The sequence below is a fragment of the Podarcis erhardii genome (genome assembly GCF_964252035.2).
Source record: "Podarcis erhardii genome assembly, chromosome: 3".
Taxonomy (NCBI): Eukaryota; Metazoa; Chordata; class Lepidosauria; order Squamata; family Lacertidae; genus Podarcis; species Podarcis erhardii.
The window spans coordinates 101,731,970-101,751,743 of NC_138507.1; the positions used below are offsets into that span (position 1 = coordinate 101,731,970).

At 43.6% G+C, this 19,774-nt stretch overlaps 1 long non-coding RNA gene across 1 annotated transcript in view; it reads right to left on the bottom strand.

The window, feature by feature from the left end:
* Positions 1-19,774, bottom strand: part of LOC309338159 — a 599,378-nt gene that overhangs the window by 169,275 nt on the left and 410,329 nt on the right. The window lies entirely within an intron of this gene.

Below are 19,774 nucleotides of genomic sequence, written 5' to 3' on the forward strand. Positions count from 1 at the left end.
AAACTAGGCTGATTAAAGGCATTTTGCTTACAGGAATGGAAACGCTGGCTATGTATTCATGATTTTAAGCAAGAGGACATTAAATTACCCAGTTAAATGAGTTGGTTTCAGAGAAGACCACTGTAGTTTGCAGGCGCTATTGGTAAATATATGCTACACAATACATTTAAACACACATAGCCTGCCATTCTTTATTAGCTAAGCCAACAAGGACTTCTTGGTGAACAAAGAAGCAACTTAACAATTTCTGAAGCGTAATGCAAAAGTCACAAAGAGAATGGGTGTGATGGAGCAAACGTAAAACTCTTTTAATCCCTCCTGATTTCCAAAGGAGAGCAAAGCATATATTTCATTCCCCAAAGAGAAAGACACCAAAGGGTATCAACCCTTTGTGTGAACACTTTGGAGAGGTACAGTGGCACATCCCCTGTCAGTCAAGATATGGAATTGTAGCCAAAGCACTGCAGGAGAGAGGTCTGGGACCCTTGCCCAGGGTTTGGTGGGTTCCCCAGAGTAAGAGACAAAGGGAGGACAGTTGTGGTGAAATTGCAGTCTTTTGCCTCATATTTGGGATACACCTAGTACATGGCCTTTTAAAATTATCTCTGGGCTTAATCTACCAACTGTATAGTGTGAAATTAGATGGTGGGATGTGTGTGAGTAAGCAGGGTTGCAAAGATGCTGCCCCAGTTTCAATAGCAGGAGGAGTGGAGGGGCTGGCTACCATCTGGGTAAAGACCTATGTATTTGGTGTTTGTCAACCAGCTCTTCCACCCCTCCAGATATTACTGATTGCTTATCCACTGACTTCACTATTTTGGTGGTGCTGTTGTCGAATGCTGGTTAGTCCATAAAAAGACCATGTTCATTCATGACTTGACCATGAGTGAAGGGGCTGACCTGGCCTGTATTATGGAAACTTCAGTGGGTGGGTGACCTAACTCAGCTCTGCCAGTCTAGGTTTTTGGTACAATACCAGGCTATACTGGGCAGTCAAGGTGTGGTGTTGCTATTATCCATAGAAGCACCATCTCCTTTACTGTCTTGGGACAGGCTTGGAGGATCGGTACCTGATGTGGGGCCAGACTGAGGATGCTGCTGGTCTGTTGACCAGCCTGTTTGCTTGCAACATCCCTGACTGAGCTGGATGGACCAAAGATAGGGGGTGCAATGCACTCACCCACTTGTCATTGTTGGACTGTTTCCTGTTGAAGTTTGGACTAGTGGCAGAAATTTCCCCCTTTAACGGTAGTGGGCTCGGTGGTTCTCAAAGTCCTCTCCACATAATTTGTAAGTTACTCAAAGCTCTGTTGCATGGGTGTCCCAGTGGTTGCACTCCAAAAGGAGCCATTACTTTGCCTGTTGTCCAAGAAAGCCCCTGGTGCACACTGACTGGAAGTGGATCACTTGGGTTTCTCTCCCAGCCCTACCTGGTGATGCTATGGATTAAAGCTGGGACCTTCTGCATTGTCTGCCTCCAAGAGGGCATCTTCTCCCACTGCTGCTGGAACTACTGGCCTTGGCAGCTCCAGTGGAAAAATGACAAGGACCATCTCTTTGGTGGAAACAGCACACGCAGCATCATTTTCTGCTGGTGGTGCTCAATCTGGTAGCTCCACTTTCAGTCCTAGTCCCTTGGTGGGGAAGACGCTCCACTGTGGAGCTGGGAGTGCCCACCTTTTCCTGCGCCTGCACCATGGTAAATTTCAATCAAAGGCATTTGTCATCCTGATAATGCTCATTAACATTCAAGTAGGGGTGTTTGCCTTCTTAAACAACCCAACAGTAAAATCAGCAGCAACTAGGCCCCTGACAACCTTCGAAAACCTCCTCCTAACAACAAAGGGAAACGGTAAAGGGACGGTATCCGCAATATACAAAATACTACTCCAAAATCCCGCAAATCCCCTAGACACAATCAAAAAACAATGGGAGAATTACATAGGCTATGAGATTAACCCCACTCAATGGACCAGAATGTGGTCTAACCCCCCCTTTAAATCCATATCAACAAAAAGAAAAGAACTCACACTGAAACTCACCTACAGGTGGTACCTAACACCAAGGAAACTAGCACTAATACACCCAGGAACCTCACCAAAATGCTGGAGAGGGTGCACCTCCTCAGGCACATACCTCCACATGTGGTGGGAGTGTCCCAAAATTCAACTATTCTGGACAACAGCCATACAAGAAATATGTAAAATAACTAAGCAAGTAATAGACATCACCCCAGAATTGGCCCTACTAAACATCTTCCAAGACAACAATGCCCATTTACACCACAAAGAACTTATAACCCACCTGCTCTCAGCAACCAGAAACATCATAACCAGACACTGGAGAGACCTGTCAGGAGTAAGCATGGACCAATGGTACCAAATAGTATGGGAAACAGCCCTACTAGAAAAATTAACCAATAAACTGAAACTGACACGGGGACAAACAGAAGAAGACGCCTTCACCCCGGTATGGCTCCCCTTTATCACATACACAGCCCAACAGGACAACGACAATAATCCACCAACAGCATACAAATCAGTATGGCTAACCTGATCCAAAACACCCACCCACCTCACTCACACACGAAAACAAAGATCACCACAGCCAATCACAAGCAAACAATCACACCCTAAGCCAACCCCAACCTCTCTCACCACCAAAGGAACACAAGTGAACAACACAAGCAACGCTGACACCAAACTCTACATACATTAAACATAATAGAAACACCGCCACCCCACCCCACCCCCATCCATCCTCCCTCTCCCCACCCCACCTTTCTTTTTTCTTTCTGTTTTCTTCTCCCCCTAATGCCTCAACAAATGAAACGGATTTGTAAAAACGTTACATGGAAGAAGAAGAAGAAGAAAAAACAAAAAACGAGGCACTACACTTCTGTAAAACAAGAAAATCCTTAATAAAAAATATTTTTTAAAAAAATAATAATAATAAAAAGTAGGGGTGTTTGCCTAAATGAGCGCCACTCTGAGGACCTTCCGAAATCCAAGCATGGTTTTTAAGTCTATGGTTGCAAACTATCCCCTATTGAATGTAATGTCTTGAGCTATATATCCCTGTGGAGATGACACTTCTGCAACCCCGACTCCTGTAATGTTATTTTTCTCTTACTACAGAGTTCCCTAAAGAGTTACTCACCCCTTTCATATTACCTCATCCAAGGCATTCAACCAATTATTGCACAACTTTTCTCCTTGCAGCCTAAGATAAGCTAGACCAGCAAGACCAGAAAATTTAAAGCAACCGCTATTTCTTAGGGCCATGATCATGCTCCCTGACTTTTAATTTGTCTGGGGTTTTTTTTTTTTTACAATTTTAATCTGGCAATTTTATCTGCTTAGTCATGTTTATACAGGTTTGTACTTTGCATACAAATTGGAAAGGCTGGTGGCTGACGCAAATACATGTTGCTTGTATTTTGTTTTGTTTTGTTTTATCCATAAGCTTTTTTAATTGATCTGCACCATAAGGTCTTAGGAGGAGGTCACAATAATATAATCATACAGTTATATAAAAAGAGGTAAAACAGCAGCAATTATAAAACCAGTGCAACCATTCCAACCAGAACAGAATAGTATAGATTCCCTTTAACAAAGTCAAGAAATCAGCAGGTGAAGCTTTTCATGACATATTTCAGAGTAGCCAACATGGTGCTCTGCAAAGGTTGTTGAACTACAGCTGCCATAATCCCTGGCCATTGCCCATGCTGGCTGGGACAGATGGGAATTGTAGTTTCACAACTGGAGGTCACTGCGCTGGCTATCCCTGATACGGAACTGAACACTGTCATCTGCTAAGGGTTGCAGGCCAAGGGACAGCTCTTCAGCCACTCTACTTCCAGTTTTTAATTCTCAATCCTTAACTCTCACATTGAAGCCAAGTTAATTCACAATTTAGTTTAGCTTCCTGCATTGCAGGGGGTTGGACTAGATGACCCTCAGGGTCTCTTCCAATTCTACAATTCAATGTTTCTATGAATTTGTTCACCAGGGCCTACTTCTCAGTACAGTGGTACCTCGGGTTATGTATTTAATTCGTTCCGTGGGTCCGTTCTTAACCTGAAACTGTTCTTAACCTGAAGCACCACTTTAGCTAATGGGGCCTCCTGCTGCCGCTGCACCACAGCTGCACGATTTCTGTTCTCATCCTGAAGCAAAGTTCTTAACCCGAGGTACTATTTCTGGGTTAGCAGAGTCTGTAACCTGAAGCGCCTGTAACCTGAAGCGTATGTAACCCAAGGTACCACTGTAGCAGTGTTTAGGATTGCAGCTTTAATTTTTATTCTTCTGTCCATATACTAAGCGTCATTATGTCTCCCAGGGAGATATGAATTCCTACTGCTAACTGATTAAATTTGGATTTGGATGCATGCAGACAATTCCTATAGCATACAAATTAAGTCAGACAAGGCCATGTGCAAGCTCAAGCACTCCTCTGATTATAAATGGGTCCCATATGCCTTGCAGTGTCTAATACACCATTCATTTTCTTAATCGATCACACTCAGATATGGTATCATTGTCTACACAAATACGTATCTACAGAGGAAAAAGAGTCCAGGTACAGATGAGTTAAATTAGCTGCAAGACAACATCGGTCTGTGAAACAAAAACAGGTGCTTGTCTTTGAAAAATGGTGCTGAACTGAGGAATAAAAGTGTGGGGTTGTGCTATACTTTATGTTTCTTTACTCAGAAGGCAGTCTCTCTGCATTCAGTGAGCCTGAAGTTGTGATTCTATGCATGCATACCTGGAAGTAAATCCCACTCACTTCAATTAAACTTACTCCTGAGTAGACAATCCTAGGATTTCCTGGTGCCTGAGAGGCAATTCAAAACAAAAATTTATGAAAAAATGGGATAGATATAAGATATATGTTCAAAATTATAGTAAAGGTTCGCTATCTATGCTAGCATTCAATTGACGTTGGAGAGAAATTGAGTTGAGAAACAAGATTAAGGGTACATATTGATATAGGAATGTATTAGATAAAATGTAAAGAAATATACAATAATAAGAGTACATTCATTTGTAAAAAAAAATAGAATATACAACAAGATTGATAGGAAATCCGTAGTGTTGGTACAAATATTATTTTCAAATGGCTTTACGTCTTTGTTTTTTTCTTTTTTCTTTCATAAATTTGGTATATAAACTTTGTATACATGTTGGAAATTATATTATAATATGCCCTGTAATGTAATATGATAATGTATACATATGTGACATAAGAACGTTAATTAATTTTTTTAAAAAAGAAAGAAAGAAACTTACTCCTGAGTAGACAATCCTAGGATTTCCTGGTGCAGACTTACAGCTCCATTGACAACAGTGGTGTTTACTTCTGAGTGAGAACCTAGAAAGAGCTCTGTTGGATCAGACCAAAGGTCCTTCAAGGCCAGCATTCTGGTCCCACAGTGACCAACCAGATGCCTGTGGGAAGGCCACCAGCTGAATATGAGGGCAAGGGTCCCCTGTGCTGCTCATGATTCCTAGCAACTGACATTCAGAGGCACACACTGCCTCTGACCCTAGAGACAATATAGCCATCATGACTAGAAGCCATTGGGAACTGTATCCTCCATGAATTTCTCTTACCCCCTTTTCAGGTTGTCCAAGCTGCCTTGCGGGCAGCAAATTTCATCATTTTAACTATGCACTGCCTGAAGAAGTAAATAATAATAAATTGCACGTGATGGTGCAACAAACCAAAGACACTGATTTAAACGTTTCCTTACCTGACCTTAGAAAACACTTCCAATTACAGCAAGGTATGCATCATTCATGCAAGACAGAGGAACCTTTTCCTGGCACCAGTTGAAACCATCTATCTTCTCTTTCACCTCAGGCAGGTTATGCATCACCTCAGGTTAGCAGAGCTAAAGGCTAATGGTGACGTTGGTCTAGGTCAAATGAGAGGACATCTGCTGAATTTCTAAGGCCAGCCTGCAGCATTTTGTCAGATACATATTTATGCTGTTATTTCCTAAAGTTTCACTCACTTATCATGTGCAGGACCTTTTGTTTTTGGGAAAAGAATAAAGACCTCCTACATTCAGCTGTTCTTAGGGGCAAACAGCTCTTGACCAGTTCAATCAGCTGTTGATCATACAAATAATTTTTGGCCACTTAGTACAGGTGTGAGGAACATTTATCAGCCTGAGGGCCAATACATACATACATACATACATACATTTCCATTTGTAACCAATGTTTTCCAGCTTGAGGGTCATATTCCCTCCTGCGGAATTTTCTGGAGGCCGTATACCAGAAGTGGGTGGTGCTAGAGACAAAACGTGGGTGGCACAAAAGTTGTAACTCATATTATCAGCTCTGCAAAAGTCGGGGTTTTTTTTTAAAAAAATACATGCACAAAACACCTTTCTTCATCCTCCATCATGGCAAGTGAAAAGCAATAGTGCCAGGCAAGTCTCCCTAGGGAGAGCATTCCACAAATGGGGAACCACCACCAAAAAGGCCCGTTCTCAGGCAGCTACCCTCCAGACCTCTCGCAGAGGAGGCACACAAAGAAGGGCCTCAGATTAAGATGGCAGGATTCAGGTTGGTTCATATGGAGTGAGGCAGTCCTTGAGGCATTGTGGTCCTGAGCTGTTCAAGGCTTTATAGCTCAAAACCAGCACTTTGAAACTAATTGGCAGCAGTGCAGTCGGGCCAGGATCAGTGTAATATGCTCAAGTCATTTTTTTCCAGTGAGCAGCCTGGCCACCAAATTCTGCACCAGCTGCGGTTTCTGAACCATCTTCAAAGGCCGCCCCACATATAACATATTGCAGTGATTTAACCTAGGGCTTACCAGAGCGTAGACAACAGAAGCTAGACTATCCCCATCGAGACGGGGGCATAGCATTGCGCAGGCAGAAGAGTTTGGAAAGTTAAGGCAAATGCAGTGGTGGCTGTTTCAGGGGTTTACTAGTGGAACAGCTGGCTGCCATTGTGGCAATTGTGGGGCAATTCCTGCAGCAGAGACAAAGGGCATGTTTCTTGACACCGTACAAGTGCCCAGTTGCTGACTAGATGCTGGCATAGGCTGCCCATCCCAAAGCCATTAGTCTGTCTTCATTGGCATTTGCAATGTTTGGAAATCCGGGTATCTGAAAAGCCCAGGCTGACACGTCAGGAGTGCGTGGTATTTGCTGGTTTCATTCAAAGGTTCTCACATCAAGTACGTCTCTTTTCAATGGAAGGATCTATGAGATTCTGCCTCTAAAGCTGAGTTAATGCCTAAACAGAGCCAATGGCCATCTTTAAGCGAGAGAAAATGTATGTGGGGTGGCAGTGGAACCCCCCTAGTTGAAAATTGCATAATTATGTTTCTCTTACCTAAGGCAAGTTTTACCAGTGAACTATCATCAAAGGTATGCATTTAAGCAGGAATCCAGCATTTCTGGCCGGGAAGAAAGGCTCTATTATCTCGAGCTTGTTTACTTTAAGCTGCTCCAGTGAAGGTTTAGCACGAACATGGGACTTTGCTTCCCTGTGTGCAGCACAGGGGAAAGAGACGCAGGAGGAGGGAAGAGATGAAGTCCATATGTCGGCTTGAGGGGGGAGCCTGAATGTGTGTATCTTCATGACTGGCTTAGAAGGTTTAACATACATCACCACACAATGCTGAAAGATGCCATCTCTGGGCCAATAAATCTGCACTCTTTGATTGGGCTTTCGGAATGGCAAGTCGTTTAACAGAGCAGCAGGTCTCTACAGGGAGAGCTGGCTTGGCCAGAGAACATGTGCTGAATGGGTTGAGTTGCCCCCAAAGATTGCCTCAAGCAAAATCCGAGGCAAAATATCTGAGGAATTTCATTTTGATAAGGCTAATGAAATTCATTGCGAGTTGTTTTGTTTTTTAAGTTTTGGGACCTTTGTACAGCCTGTGGTTGCCTGAAGGAAAACCTTGATGTTCCTGCTTAAGCACAGCATTGGGATAAATTTTGAGGGAAGCTTATGAAAGAATGATAGCAAGGTCTCCAAAGTGCTTCAAGGGCCTTCGCAGGCTAATAGCTAGTAATCTAGAGTCATTCCTATTAACTGGAGGTGGGGAAACTTCAGGCCCAGGGTAAATGAGTATGGCCTTCTGGACCTTGTTGAAGCACGGGCAGCAAAAATTCAGCTAAGAAGCTCAAATCAGATGTATGAAATTAACATTAAACCAATGGAAATTAAACCAATGTCCAGACTTCAACATTCAAAAACTTTACTTACAGAAACTTATAGTAAAAGATGAATTAAAACATAATATTTATAGTCACATGCTTCTCCAAGCATGGGCTTACAGTCTCTTCTTCTAACTTCCAAACAGCTGTATTTTCCTTTCTTTCCAGAGCTCAGCAATCATCCTTTTGTATTTCAGGCCATGCCTTGCAACTCCTATGAGAAAGCTCCACTTTTACCTCATCCTGCAGCTTTGCTCTCTTTCATGTTGAGAGGAAACACTCCAACAATCTATTCAACTTAACAGTGTTCACAGTGGATTCTAAAACACAGTCATCTTGCTTCACATAAAATTGAGTCTCTCCTTCATTAGATACCTCCCATGTGACCAACATTACCCAATCACATGAGAACTTCTCTAGAATTCAGTTACCTAAACCAAATCTAAACATATAGTAATGCATACAAGTACAGTGGTACCTCGGGTTACATATGCTTCAGGTTACATACGCTTCAGGTTACAGACTCCGCTAACCCAGAAATAGTACCTCGGGTTAAGAACTTTGCTTCAGGATGAGAACAGAAATTGCACGGCAGCGGCGGGAGGCCCCATTAGTGGTGCTTCAGGTTAAGAACAGTTTCAGGTTAAGAACGGACCTCCGGAACGAATTAAGTACTTAACCCAAGGTACACTGTATTTGGGGACACGGGTGGCGCTGTGGGTAAAACCTCAGTGCCTAGGACTTGCCGATCGCATGGTCGGCAGTTCAAATCCCTTCGGCGGGGTGCGCTCCCGTCGTTCGGTCCCAGCGCCTGCCAACATAGCAGTTTGAAAGCACCCCCGGGTGCCTACCAGCGGGAAGGTAAACGGCGTTCCGTGTGCTGCGCTGGCTCGCCAGATGCAGCTTGTCACGCTGGCCACGTGACCCGGAAGTGTCTGCGGACAGCGCTGGCTCCCGGCCTATAGAGTGAGATGAGCGCACAACCCTAGAATCTGGCAAGACTGGCCCATACGGGCAGGGGTACCTTTACCATTACCTTTACCACTGTATTTACAATTTCAGTAAATTTAATTACTGTACTTAACAGACCTCTCTATCTGGTGCTGATCACTCTACCTGTCACCAGGCAACCCCGCAAACTGGCTCTCCTTTGTACCCTGAGCGTTTTTGTCCAGTTGAAATGTGTCCTTAAACATTAGCATGTGCAAGTTTTATGCAGATCTGTGTTTGCCCCCCTTTTTTCGGGTTAAGATGCATGTAGCCACCTGAATGGATATTTTGTGGAGAATGTCTCAGCTTGGGAGAGGGCCTGTTCTGTGCCGTGAGCTTTGAACTCCATTTACAAATGTTAATTGATGAGTTTTCATTTATTTTTAAATATAAAACCCGGAAAGCAGTCTCATTCTGAGAAGCAACAAGCTTTCTAAAACAACAACAACAAACACACATCTTGTTTGCTCGCATAATAGGCTTTGCTTTTGTTAGATAGACATGCTTTTCATTATATTTCCTTTGAAAAACAGTGTTCCACATGAAGGGAAAAGGGAGTTGAATGAAAAGGGCAACATGAAGAGAAGTAGAATTTGTGCCAATTGTCAGGGAAAACATCCTTGACAACTTGCTGTGTTTGAGTGTCTAATGGTGCTCTCAAGGGAAAGGGCAGGAGCAAAATAGCTTTCTTTGAACCAATTTCACACCATGGGGAAAAACAGAGAAGCGCTAGCATGAAAAGGGCAAAAATAAGCGATGGTGAAAGTTGCACTAAGCATCACGAAAAGTCAACCTTGACAGAGAGATGCATTGGAGAGCCGAGGTGCCACCTGGGAGAAGGTGTGGGAGTTTCATTGCTTGAGAAATTTCAAAACCTGCTTCAACGAAGCACAAGAAAATACAGTAGAATGAGTTTGCCAGGCATACAGAAACAAATAGGACCTGCAGCTAAATCCCACAGTGGATTTCACCTCCTAGCCTCCTACTCAGGGCTCCTGACAGCTAGTCAGATGTGCCTCCCTCTAGGATACAATAAGCTATTAAGAGCTTGTGTAAGGCATTCCATTCCCTCCATGCCAGAGGGGTCCCGTCCCCCCAACTGACTCACAACATTCTGTGGATACTGAGCATGCTCAGTGTTAGGTTTGAGCGAATCTGACAATTTCAGTTTTTCTCAATTTCTCATTTCTCCAGTCTTAAGCTCAGTTCTCCACATTTAAAACATTTCTTTGTCTGAAAACAGCAGCATTCTAATGCAATTCCCCCCCTCATAAACATATTATTATATGCAGCTTTTACTAGCATGCACATTTTTTCAAACCAATTTCCCCTAATATTATGCATTTTGGCATGCTATTTCCCCCATATATATGCATTTCTATGCATGCTTTACCCTAGTTCGTGGATTGTTTTACACCTTACCTGGCTGGAGAACTGCATTGCAAAATTCAGAGATTGTGCAGAGCTTCAAAGGAGGGTTGATTTTTGGCTCACACAATGTTTTGGAAAATGTGAATTGTGTCGGTTTGCCTCTGAATGCAAACTGAATTGAATTTCTCCTCCATCTCTACTCAGTAGTCGTTAGGCAGTGTACTGCCCCATACTGCTGTGGAAACTATAAGTTTTCTTCAAGCTTTCTTCTTTTTCTCTGTCTGTTTTGGCTCCATTTCTATCAGCTACTCACCGCTTGTGTTACAGGAAGTAATACCAGAAGAGTCACACTACATTGTATTACAGAAATAAAAGAAAATAAATAACCAAACAAGGCAAAACAGCAGCAACAACAGCACCCAGCTTTGATGAAAGAAGAATACCTATATCCAGTAATGGCTTGGTCTATGCATACTGCAGAGACCTTTTTTTTTTTTTTTTGCCTTGTGCCCTGTGCATAGATGGAGGTATGCATTTTGGGCTGTGCACAGAACTGCCCCCTCTCTGTGACTCTGATCTCTTGCTCTCAAATCAGGGCCCATTCATCCTGTGCTGTCATAGGGACTACCTGGTATCATCTCATGAGGGATCACCACTCCAAAGAAATCTGTATGGCGTGGAGACCAATGGGGCAAAATTAAGAAGTAAGGTGTGAATTGGCTGCTGTGGTTTCAATGTGCCCCATCCTTCTGAAATTGTTTGAGCCTGGTTTCAGAAGTGGTAAGGTGAGACTTCAAGTTAGGGCTGCAATCTTATGCACACCTACCTGAAAGGACGTCATACTGAACTTAATGGACTTCGTAGTGGAAATGTTCAAGACTGTAGGGTGAGTTGCTGGTTTCATTGCAGTCATAAGATAAGCTGAAGTTAACACTAGATGTCAATTTCATGAGCCAAAATGGAGTCTATGAAAGATAAGCGTGGGTCTGAAGAGCATCAACTCTGTAAGTGCTTCTCATGTTGCTAATGATTCATTGACCTTCAGTCATTTGGTTTTGAGTGTTCACAAAAGTCTACTGTAATTCTGCATATGGCTTTAGTTCAGTGCTAGATTTCCAGGTCTATTTGCTTGAAATGTGCAGTTGGCTAGGTTATTTATTTTATTTGGTTAACAGACCTCGCTGTGTTCATTTGATCTTATTACGGGAGGACGTGTGCAATAAATCCTATTTAATATGGGGCTAGATAAGTACATTCCATACTCCACAAACCCTCTCGCAAAATTATACCATTAAACTATTATTTTCACAGACCTTGAAAAAAGGGCACCTTGAGAAATGTACCTTTCCCACTCCCCAACTTACACAAAATTCATTAAGCTCCTCTTTGAAGACCCTTGAGATATGTTTTATTGTAGATCAACAAACCACTCCTAGCCTGCTCTCAATGCCGTTTGCCAGAAATAAGCACAACGAGCATATGTTTAGTACTTAAGAACTGTTTTGGAAACTTAAAAAGCACAGTGTGAAGAGGAAAATGAAACCCAAAACCGACCCCCCTCCCGCCCCACTCTCAGACAAGCAGACAGCCACATCATGTGTAGCTGGCTGAACCAGACTCACACAAATTGTGGAAATGTCTGGCAAGATAAAATGTACCCTCAGCTGGAGGAAAATGACTCAAGAGTCACATGATGTCCCGTAGTCGCAGAGTCTTGGAAACAAACATTTGAGAAACCCGTTCCACATATGTGGAAGGAAATCGGGGGATTGAAAGCATGAATTGTGCAGATGGGGACCTTGGTTGGTATCTTCATTGGGTGTTTAAGAAGTTACACGCTTACAATCTGCTTCGGGACCAGTGAATAGCATGAAGCTGTCATGACCAGGCTTGTAGTTTCTACAATTGCTGTGGTCTGGTCAATTTCTACTTCACAAAAGGTCTATTCTTAGAAATAACAATGCTGGGACAAGACCCAATTCTAACTAGTTTGTAGTATTATTATTGGATTGTGTCCAACTAAGTCACCATCATGGCAGAGCCACCGAAATCAATAAATTTAAGTTAGCCATCTTGGTTATTTTCAATGAGTCTACTCTGCATATACCTTAGCTGACTACAGTCAAACCTCAGTTGTCTAATGTAATCTGTTCTGGAAGACTGTTCGGCTTCTGAAACGACCGACAACCAAGGCACAGCTTCCAACTGGTTGCAAGAGCTTCTTGCACTTAAGTGGAAGTCGCGTCCATTGTTCAAGTTCCGAGGAACGTTTGAAAACCGGAGCATTTACTTCTGGGTTTTCAGCGTTCGGGAACCAAAATGTTCAAACAAGAGAAACAAGGTTTGACTGTACAGCCCATCTTCAATTCTATTCTATTTATACTCCACCTTTTCCTCCAAGGAGCTCAAGGTGGTATATGTGGTTACCCATCTCTCAATTTTATCCTCCCCACAATCGTATGAGGTAGGTTAGGCTAAGAGACTGCAATTAGTCCAAAGTCACCCAGTGAGCTTCATGACCAAGTGGGGACTTGAACCCTGGTTTCCCTGGTCTTAGTCCAACACTCTAACCATTATGCCACACCAAGCATATATACAAAATGTCTTTGCAATACAGAGTACATCTGGCGCTCAGCATTTTTCTTCCAGACTCCTCACAGTTCCTTTGAAGCAGATGGAAAAACCATCCTATTTATTTTCAGTGAGTAGAATGGAGTCTGGCCTAATGGGAAAGGAAAGCATTCTCCTTATATTTTCAGGTTCCATTCCCAGATCCTCCAAGTGTCCCTATTTTCCACGGACGTTCCAGATTTGCAGAAGCCATTCTGGTTTCTGACTAGATTCCAGAATGTCCCACTTTTGCTTAGGACGTCCCTGTTTTCATCAGAGAAATGCTGGAGGGTATGGAGTTATCTTTTGACCAAACCACGGGGGGCAGTGGAAGATAGAAGTGCCTGACGTGCCCTGGTCCATGGGGTCAAGAAGAGTCGGACATGACTAAATGACTAAACAACAACAATGGAGTTATCTGACACCCCGCAAGCCACCCATACAGGCAGCCCTGTATAGCCTTGTTTTTATATATGTTGGAAGCTGCCCAGAGTGGCAACCTGGTCAGATGGGTGGGGTATAAATAGTAAAATTATTATTATTATTATTATTGTTGTTGTTGTTGTTGTTGTTGTTGAATAGGACATCCCTATTTTCATTGGAGAAAGGTTGGAAGGTATGCATGCCTTGGTCTGAATTCTGTTTGTCATCCACAAGAAGCCAGTTTTGTGGATTCTCTCTGCCTAGCTTCCTGAGGTTTCTTTTGCAAAATATGAATGCTAATGTGCTGTTACCAAGTCTAAATGTTTGGTCCTGCTCTACTGCATGACATCATTTATGTCTCATTCCATCTTGATTCCATCTTTTTACAAGCCTTGCCACCTGTACAAAGCTTATTGTTTCATATCATTGTGAAGGGTAGCAGTGCTGATTATCCTTTCTTCCAATACTGATAGCTTCCCTCTATTGAGGGGCAGATCTGGGAGATTTAATTGGAGATTTGAAGATCCCGGGGGGGGGAGGAGAGCTGGTGCTTTCTTGCCAAGGATACACCCCTTCTTTCTTTTTCTTTCTTCTGGGGACAATCGCGGCTGCATTTTGGGGTGGAGGGAATTGTTTTGCACAAAAGTGTACACTAAGGAAAATTTGATACAAGCAACAACTGTTATCTATGCACCACCATGCACATGTCAGGGACTGGATATTGGAGGAGGAATGGTGAAGACTACCTCTCCCTTCACCTGAACCTTCCTGAGAAGAGGAGGACAGCATGGATTTACAATTGTGGTTTGCAGAGGGTCACAGCTCAGAGAAAGAAGAGGGGCAAAGCTGGGAGATAATGGGAGAAGCAGAGCAGGAACAGCTGGCTGACACGTTATCACCAGAGAGCATTCCAGACCTCCCTTCTCCCAGGACCCAGCGAGCAATGAAAGTAGGAGAGCAGAGAGCCCAGAAGCAATTGTCCCTATGGAGACACTGTAAGGAGGGTGGGGCTGTTGATGACTGAGAAGGGAAGTGGGGAGGAGGTTATTCAGAGCAATGAGAGGCAACATCTCTAAGCCTGTCTCTGTGAACATTAAATGAAATACATTGGTAGGAACTTCTTGTCTATCTATTACTGGCTGCCAGCTGTGAGGGAGAGGGATCGGATTCCCTGAAGCCTGACAGCACATGAGCATTGCACCAAACATGGAAGTGCCCTGAAAATGTCACAAAAATGAGCAGAACAGGGCAAGGGTGAGGCGAGGCAGAATGGGATGGGACAGGGTAGCCTTATGTGGGCCCCACCAACACGTGGGGGGGCGGGAACATAACCCCCACACCAATTGGTTGCTGCCTAGAGTAACGTGAGCGGGAAGAAAAATGTGCACGAATTTTCATGAGGATTTCTTTTTTAAAATGTAGACTATTTGAAATGATGGACAGAAGGCTGGAAGGATGAGTAAAACCAGAATTGACAATTTCACCAATTCCTAACCTGAGTTAGAGCCCTTCCAAAGGTGAATATCCTCCACACATTTCTCCATGTTGCACACGAATCCTGTAGACTGATAACCAACTTATGCAGTAGTGCATAATTGTGTATTCTATCCCCAAATTCAACCTTTAAATGGATGGATACATTGCAGAAAATGTAGCTTTGCTTTTATTTCAGAGTCCATAACAAAGAGCTGCAGCATGATCAGTTGACTTGGTTTGTCAGGATTCGGCTCAAATGCACTAGTTACAGGGCCGGATTTAGGTTTGATGAGGCCCTAAGCTACTGAAGGTAATGGGGCCCTTTATATGTCCAGCTGTCCTTTGTCAACAACAAATTGTCACTGTCTTTTGTGTTGAATATATGCTATATGGTAATTTATGGGCCTAATAGGTATCTAAAGCCATTTGCACATGTTACCATGCAACCAGTCCATGCAAAATGCAGGCACCCTATATATAGTAATGAGCAAACCAGTGATATTTGAGGGAGCAGGCTAGCAGGCAGGACCCATTACTTATATCATAGGAGCCTACACAACACAAAACACTGTTGCTGTATGTAGGTTTTATTTTATTTTATTTTTATCTTATATTTTGGAAATGTACATCCAGGTTTTTTCCTTTAATTTTTTCGGGGCCCCCCAAGAGAGTGGGGCCCTAAGCTATAGCTTGTTTAGCTTATACGTAAATCTGGCACTGACTAGTTAATATCTCTCTATGAACAAAGAGGTTTTCTGCTTCTTCGGTGTTCCCTTTTACCCTAAACCATCAGGTTGTAACTCTTAAGAAAGGCATTTCCTTGTGACACTAAAAATAGATCCCGCTTGACTCAGACATCGGGCTATGTTTATTTGAGTTGAAATTTGGCCCGGGATTTTTTGTTTTTTTGTTTAAATGAAAACTCTGCACAAATTCGGCAAAAATATTTGGGAAATGTTGGGCGCATTTGGACAAGGTAGACAGATTTTGTAACAAATGTCAAAGTCAAGCAATGAGGCATGAGTAACAGCGATCCTTTGGGAACTTCCAGAAATGTCAAATAGCACGTATCAAGGCTTTGGAATCCATACTTTTCAGTTCCATTCCATGCTTCCTCAACAGATCTTGGTTTCATGTTCTTCACTTCAAAACAGTCAGGCAGCCTGTTCAGGAGAGCCATAGGAATAAAACCTGAACTCTAAGGCAAAAATCTCCCCCTGATTTTAATGGATTGCACAGACTGATCATCAGAACCACATCTGGTTGATGTGAAACATTTTTACCTTGGCCACACCACACCTTCCATTTCTCATTATTTTCCATCGGAGAGTTAAACACCACCTTTGCTCCACCAATAAACTGAATGAGGCTCAAATTGTATTTACTTCTGCTAGATCAGAGATGGGGAACTTGAGGCCTGTAGCTCCACCCTCTCTGCCTGACCCTCGGGTCTCACAATCTCAAGGCCACACCCCTCACCAGCTTTGCTCCGCCCCTTCTGCGAGTGCTTGTGCCTGGCTGAAATGTGCCTTTGTCTTGTGATAATGCTATTCACTTGTCCGGTTGGAGATAATATGTGTGCAGAAATGTAGAACTTGGCATGGATGGAATGGAGTCTATTGCACAGCAGTAAGAATCACATATATTGCCTCACCCACTTTTGTCCCTGGCTGCACCTATTACTGGCATGTGGCTCCAGAAGGCTGTCCACGAGAAATCATAGAATCACAGAAGGGTTACAAGGGACCCCAACTGTAAACTGACCCCAACTCTCGGTGCCGAAACTGTTGAGAGTTTCCGAAAACTGAGGTGCCAGGAGGAATCTGGTGCCTTTCCCTCCTTTCAAGGCAATCTTTTCTTCTAAGAAGTTTGCAGGGTTGTGGTGGAAAGTGCTCAGTTTGCATGACAAGCTGTGCCACTTGAATGGCTTAGAGCAGGGGGTTTCAACCAGACACCCTGGGGTGTCTTGAATGATAGTCAGGAGTGCGGTGGGCAACACTGGCCTCTCTCCCTCTTTCCTCCCCTCCCTCATCTGAAGCCCTCTCACATCTCTGCCTCCCAAAGGCTCGTGCAGCTGTTTGTCTCAAGTTCACCTTTGGCCATTCTCCATTGGGCTGCTAAGGCTGGGGGCATCCTCTTCCCAGACCTCTGTGGGGCAGCGTGAGGAGGAACTGCTCTTTGGGATGGGGAGAGGGGTGGCAGCTGCCTGGAGGACTCCCAATGAGATGGAAGAGGAGGCTGAGGGAACACTTCACAAGGGAAGGTGTTCGAAAAGGGGTGTGGGGCTGCCGGCTCTGCAGGCAAGGGGTGATATAACTGGGCTCCTGAGCCCCACGGGGTGCCACAGAAAGAATGCAATTGGTCAAGGGAGCCAAAGGTTGAAAATCTCTGGCTTAAAGAATGATCGTTCCTGACCGTTGGCCACATTGGCTGAGGCTGATGGAGTCCAACAACATCTGGAGTGTCACCAGTTCCCATTCCTGTTGTAAATAGTCTTATATTTCACTGTATTCCTCAGTAATGAACTGTGCGGCTTTCTAAATGTGCATTTGCCCTACAAATCTGCACTGTGTTTAGAGAGTGCCCGGCAAGCAAATACCTTATTCTTTTTTTCTTTTAAATTTGGAATTTAGGGTCCTTTCACCATCACCACTTTCTTTTTTAAAAAACGGGAATTCCCCTGAAAGACAAAAAGGAAAAAGGAAAAAAGATTTACAGCGCACTTTGATATAATTTATATGACAAGCGACAAGCACAAGCCAGTGTCTGCAGCCTATTCCACTCGGCAAGATCCAGACAGTGCAGGTTTGATCAACCTCATCCTGTCAAGTCAAGTAAAGCAAAAATCAATCAATCAATAGCCAGAGTGGGAGCACTTAAAATGAAAAAGGAGAGTCCATTTCCTGCGAAGGGAGCGGAGCACACGAAAACCGCTGCCATTTTGAGTCTTGGAGAAAAACACTGCAAGGAAGTGAATTTCTCAGTGTTATTTCCTAGAGACTTAACGTCGAGAATTCAAGCCTTTCTTGGGTGTTGTGGCAGCCCGGTGCGAGATGTATGGTGTTGATGGCTGGAAATGGGTCTTTCAAAAGACGAGCCCAGGTCAAAACTAACCTGACCTTTCGAGTCACATTTCCATCTGGACTCCATCAATGGCAAACCCACACAAGGATACACTTTCAGTTTTTTAAAAAGGCCTTTCATACCTGGTGTTGCTAACTTGGAACTCACAGTTAATCAATGTGACCAAATATTTTCATTTGAAATGTGAAGCCGCTAAGAGGATCGAAAGCATGTGCTTAAACAAAAGCTGTCCGGCAGTCCAAATCCTGAGCAGTTCTGCTAACTCCAGGCACAAATATGTACCGTAGGGCGAGGATAATTTATTGCTTGGAAGCAAAAAATGATCTAGCCTTTTAAAAATGTGGTGATTCCAGTGCAGGCACAGCCTATGGACATCAGTTATCTTGGATGATCAGTTAAGGTGGCAAAGGAGGAGAAGGATATTTGTGGAAGTAAAAGCACATTGGGCAGTATTCAACTACCACCTCCCATCAGCACAAGGATTTCTGCTTGTGTGGTGGGACTTTCACCTCCTCCCTTTTCCCCACATGCCATGTGCCCCACCCCCAACAAATATGCTCTAGAAGTTTGGGGAAATAACAGATTTGGGGGGGTAGGGGAGAACATTTCATTGCAGAAGCAGAAATCTTTGCTCCCATAGAACATTCATGTAGCACTACGTTGGATGCAACGCATTGCCTGACAGGGTCGGTCCTGCCATTAAGCAGAATGAGTCAACTGCCTCAGGTGGCAGATGCTGTGGGAAAGCAGTGGCAGGCCCTCAGTCGCTCCTCCTGAGCTCCCGGGCAGAAAACAGAGCTATGTGTGCCACACAGCCTGTAATATCTCCTCTACACAAGTGTGGTAGAGGGCACTATCCCATCACCAGTGCTAGAACAACATTCATCTGCCAGCCCAGTTGGTTTCTGAACAGCAAAATGTCTTGGGCATCCCAGATGCCCAATGAAGATGAATGCTAGAAGGGTAGGCAGCTGCAAGCAAGCTGAACACTGATAGCCCCTTTCTGAAGAGAGGGCTTAAGCAGACTCAGTATGGTTCTAGATATGTCCCTGGCCCTGGAAGCTGATGATAGGAATAATCATAATCGTAATCGTAATCGTAATCGTAATATATTTATACCCCACCCATCTGGCTGGTTTTCCCAAGTATGGTATGAATGTGGCCTTAAATGGGCATACTCATGCCAAAGGCTCAAATCCTTTTCGCTTGAATGAAGGAGTGACTTTTAGACCCACGCTGATAAGATTGCTATAATTATTACGAGGTAAAAATAAATCAGCTCAACAAATGCTCAAAGAATAAGGGACTTGCTTTTTAGCTATTTAATCTTGATTTCATCCAAGCATGGGCATTTGAACTTTGGCTGCTGTAAATCTTAAGTCTTTTTTGACACACAAACACACACACACACAGTCTGAAATACCATATTTGCTCTAAATAATTGCACTAAAGGCTGTATTGCCAGCCTAAGGGTACAAAATGGAGTGGCATAACAGGTTTACATGTCATTGAATTTGAGTCATGAAATGATTTGGAATTCGCAGCAGGGAAGAGCAAGGATGTGTGGTAGACAGAAATCCAACATGACTTTTCTAGTATGGGAGCACAACTATGGGGAAAGCTTCACTT